Here is a 5,650-nt window from a genome sequence, read left to right as displayed (position 1 = left end):
ATGGCTAATATCAATCCTTCAAAAAACAATGGAAACAAGATAGTAGGGATGACATTTGCATCATCCCTACATAATACCATAGGAACACAGTGTAGTAGAATGTTAATAGACAAAAATAGGATAGATTAAACTCAATTGTGATAGAATATATATATATACTGCTATATGTTAATTCGTGATGCAAATGCTATCTCTACTGTCTTGTTTTTCGAAGATTGATACTAACCATCCATCTCTACTGTCTTGTTTTTGAATAATTGATATTTGGCCATCCATCTCTACTGTCTTGTTCCGACTGTAATAGTTATTGTTTATCTATTATTTGCTGGTAATTCCTGTTTCACCCTGTACTTAAGTTTTTTAAAGGAACACCATACTTCTGTAAGAAAGCTAACTTCAAAAGGTAATGATACAATCGTTTACACTAGAATTATGATTTTTTAATTACTTCCAGTTATTAATAATACTTATAAAAGCTGATACTCCGTTTGAAACTATGTCACCTCAGTGAAATTGGTTGACACAATTGTTTTGGTTTTTAAGTTATCATGTAATAAAAAAAGCAGAAGAAAGAAGAACAAGAAATTTAAACTTTTTACTATGATATTTACAGACAATCCCCGAACTTGTGACTCACTCATTACATGGATATTGTTATAACAGGAAACACTGTATAGTATTGTAAAGTTATATTGTGGAGAAATTTAAAATACCATTTAGGTAGTGCTACCGCCTGCCTAATTAGACATGAAAATATGACTTTCATCTTTAACATATATCACAGCTAGCTGTAGAAGGCATAGAATGAATAGAGAGAAGACAGCTAGTCAACACTATCCACAGCTAACTCTTGGGGGACACTAATCGATTAATTAGACATTGAAAATATGACTTTCATCTGTACAATATATCACAGCGAGTGTAGAAGGCATAGAATGAATAGAGAGAAGACAGCTAGTCAACACTATCCACAGCTAACTCTTGGGGGACACTAATCGATTAATTAGATTGACTTTCATCTTTAGCATATATCACAGCTAGCTGTAGAAGGCATAGAATGAATAGAGAGAAGACAGCTAGTCAACACTATCCACAGCTAACTCTTGGGGGATACTAATCGATTAATTAGATTGACTGTCACATTATAACGTTCTGATGATGGGATTCGAACCCGCGACTGCAAGTCAAGCGCCCAAACCAGGCTAGTTGGCATATGATAAATGGTTGTAGCCTGTGTACACACTTAAGCATGTAAGAACCAGTTTTATCCAGTAGAAACACGCCTACATGAAAACCGACTTGAACCAGTGACATATGCTTTTTAAATTAACAATTTTTAATAACCATGTTATATATGATTTTTAATTAGTTCTCAGACTGTTTCCTCTGACTTTTCGGGCACAAATTACATCGTCTACTGGTTAAGAGCTGATTCTTGTGGTGATGTAAGGGCTTACTGGCTGGTTAAAACCAGTCAGTGTTTCAGATGTTAAGAACACAAGCGAACCTCATTAAATTTAGTTGCTATGTGCTAGTTATGTAAGGTTTTTGTTGTTGTTGTAAAGTTAGTTAGAGTATACTAACAATGTTTTAAATTACCAATATTTTATTTATCTTGTGTCTCAAACATTAAACGTGTTTGTTTGTATTTTCACTTTAAGCTAGCTATCTTTCTTCTGATTGTTTTTTAGGATTCCTGTTTCCCCCTACAGATAGTCATAATAAACAAAGCAATCATACAAGGCTGGAGATGGTGTAGACATTATTTACTCAAGCTACAAATCTCTATTTTGACTCCATGCCGTTAGCTAGAATTACATTTGGTACGAAACACTTATTGTCATTATTTATGTACTGGAAGAAAATTGTTTGAGATTATATATTTAAAAAACACGTAGGAGAGTGAACTTTATCAAAAACACGTAGGAGAGTGAACTTTATACTTTATCATTATCAATGACTATTAGCAAAAACACGTAGGAGAGTGAACTTTATACTTTATCATTATCAATCACTATTAGTGGATGTTGAAATATAGCAGTTAAGAGTATTGAACTTTAACATAATACTGTCCAGCTAGTACAGGAAGTTATAAGTGGTACTATTGTCTGTTTTATTATGCTGTGAATCACTGTTTTACAGTTAATATTCAGTTTCTAGAATAGCACGTGGTGAACTTAATAACAGTGATAAAAGACAAACAGTTTCATCGGTTAGTTTCTATAATACCACGTGGTGAACTGAATAACAGGGATAAAAGACAAACAGTTTCATCGGTTAGTTTCTATAATACCACGTGGTGAACTGAATAACAGGGATAAAAGACAAACAATTTCATCGGTTAGTTTCTATAATACCACGTGGTGAACTGAATAACAGGGATAAAAGACAAACAGTTTCATCGGTTAGTTTCTATAATACCACGTGGTGAACTGAATAACAGAGGATAAAAGACAAACAATTTCATCGGTTAGTTTCTATAATACCACGTGGTGAACTGAATAACAGGGATAAAAGGCAAACAATTTCTTTAACTTTTGTCGGTTCACTTCCTAGAAATTTCCATTCTCTGTTAGATAAACCGGGAGATGAAAATTGAAGAGGAAGAATTATTATGTTCGTTTTTACAAACATTAAATACATCGGTACAAATGTAAGAATTATTATGTTCGTTTTTACAAACATGAAATACATCGGTACAAATGTAAGAATTATTATGTTCGTTTTTACAAACATGAAATACATCAATACAAATGTAAGAATTATTATGTTCGTTTTTAGAAACATGAAATACATCGGTACAAATGTAAGAATTATTATGTTCGTTTTTACAAACATGAAATACATCGATACAAATGTAAGAGTTATTATGTTCGTTTCTAGAAACATGAAATACATCGGTACAAATGTAAGAATTATTATGTTCGTTTTTAGAAACATGAAACACATCGGTACAAATGTAAGAATTATTACGTTCGTTTTTAGAAACATGAAATACATCGATACAAATGTAAGAGTTATTATGTTCGTTTCTAGAAACATGAAATACATCGGTACAAATGTTAGAATTACTATGTTCGTTTTTACAAACATGAAACACATCGGTACAAATGTAAGAATTATTATGTTCGTTTTAGAAACATGAAACACATCGGTACAAATGTAAGAATTATTATGTTCGTTTTTACAAACATGAAACACATCTGTACAAATGTAAGAATTATTATGTTCGTTTGAACATAATAATTCTTACATTTGTACCGATGTGTTTCATGTTTGTAAAAACGAACATAGTAATTCTAACATTTGTACCGATGTATTTCATGTTTCTAAAAACGAACATAGTAATTCCAACATTTGTACCGATGTATTTCATGTTTCTAAAAACGAACATAATAATTCTTACATTTGTACCGATGTGTTTCATGTTTCTAAAAACGAACATAATAATTCTTACATTTGTACCGATGTATTTCATGTTTCTAGAAACGAACATAATAATTCTTACATTTGTACCGATGTATTTCATGTTTCTAAAAACGAACATAATAATTCTTACATTTGTACCGATGTGTTTCTATTTTAGAAACATGAAACACATCGGTACAAATGTAAGAATTATTATGTTCGTTTTTAGAAACATGAAACACATCGGTACAAATGTAAGAATTATTATGTTCGTTTTTACAAACATAAAATACATCGGTACAAATGTAAGAATTATTATGTTCGTTTTTAGAAACATGAAACACATCGGTACAAATGTAAGAATTATTATGTTCGTTTTTACAAACATAAAATACATCGGTACAAATGTAAGTTATTTAGGTATATAAGTAAAACTACTTATTTACAACTATCTCATTAGTAGACACAGAGAAGACGTACTCTAGACACACACGAGTTTAGTGTTTCGCAACAGCTTGTTCATACAACGTTGTCCGTAAGGCCACTGACCACTTGTCGAACGGAGCAACAGCTTGTTGATACAACGTTGTCCATAAGGCCACTGGCCACTTGTCAAATCGAACGGAGCAACAGCTAGTTGATACAACGTTGTCCGTAAGGCCACTGGCCACTTGTTAAATCGAACGGAGCAACAACTTGTTTATACAACGTTGTCTGTAAGGCTACCGGCCATTTGTCAAATCGAACGGAATATTTGGCACCATTCATGGAATGAGTGCGAGTCATGTCATGAGTCATCTACCACCTAAAACACGATATCAGCGAGTATACAGTGGCAGTACGTTATCGCTTTTAATACTTGAGTAATCAAGAACAAACGAGACAGGAGATTATTTCACAAGATCAGAAGAAGCTGGCAACAAGTACGTTTTCGAGAAACGTTATATCCCTAAGCGAAGTGGCCGATTTAGCAAAGAACCTTTTAATTCTTAATTTAAACCCCTACCCCCCTCTCTCCCCCAGTAGCGCAGCGGTTAATCTGATGGCTTATAACCGTAAAAGCTGGGTTTCGATACCCGTAGCAGGCACGGTACGGATAGCCCGTTGCACTTAAGAACAAACTGAGTAACGTAATTTCTTATAGGTGGGGTAATAATTTCACAGTAATTGTTCATCCATTAGCCTTTTATTAATTAAACATCGTCCTTAAATATTTAGTTATTACTGTTTTTATCTTATTTTGTAAGTAAATGACATTTTTTGATTGTATCAGTCTGCGTCCAAGTGAATTTTGGCTCACGAGGTTGCATGATTTGTATGAAAAGTGACAGTGGTGTTTGTACACCAAGTTTCAAGACCAAAACAAAAATCGAATTTTTTTAAAAATATTCGTTTCAGTACGTCTTCCCTTGGAGCTACTTCAGTGAATTTAAGTAATTTACAAATCCGATGACGTAAGCGTGATGTCCTGAAAAACTTACTTTTAAACTGACGTCATGTTTTAATTATGAATATCTTGATTTAACAATATAAGCATGTATTCAGTGATTTCGTATTTCAAAATTAAGATTCTGTTGTAACTTTCTAGTAGAAAGAGCAGTAGATGGACCAACCATTTTATATTTTTGTCTTTGTCTGAAAGGTTACTGTGAATGAGCTCAACCTCAAAGATGTTGGCTATTTATTAGTATAAATTTATTAGCTAGTGTCTGTCTTTTAACTACAGTGTGAAAATTAGAGTGTCTATATAAGAAGTTGAGTAAAAATCTTTGAGTCTCTAGTGGTCTGTTTGACATCATGATCCTTATGACAATTTACTGGACAGTAAAATCTTTGAGTCTCTAGTGGTATGTTTGACATCATGATCCTTATGACGATTCACTGGACAGTAAAATCTTTGAATCTCTAGTGGTCTGTTTGACATCATGATCCTTATGACAATTTACTGGACAGTAAAATCTTTGAGTCTCTAGTGGTTTGTTTGACATCATGATCCTTATGACAATTTACTGGACAGTAAAATCTTTGAATCTCTAGTGGTCTGTTTGACATCATGATCCTTGTGACGATTCACTGGACAGTAAAATCTTTGAATCTCTAGTGGTCTGTTTGGCATCATGATCCTTATAACAATTTACTGGACAGTAAAATCTTTGAATCTCTAGTGGTCTGTTTGACATCATGATCCTTATGACAATTTACTGGACAGTAAAATCTTTGAGTTTCTAGTGGTCTGTTTGAC

Source organism: Limulus polyphemus, unplaced genomic scaffold (assembly GCF_000517525.1).
Source record: "Limulus polyphemus unplaced genomic scaffold, Limulus_polyphemus-2.1.2 Scaffold6651, whole genome shotgun sequence".
Classification (NCBI taxonomy): Eukaryota; Metazoa; Arthropoda; class Merostomata; order Xiphosura; family Limulidae; genus Limulus; species Limulus polyphemus.
This window is presented reverse-complemented; position numbering follows the sequence as displayed.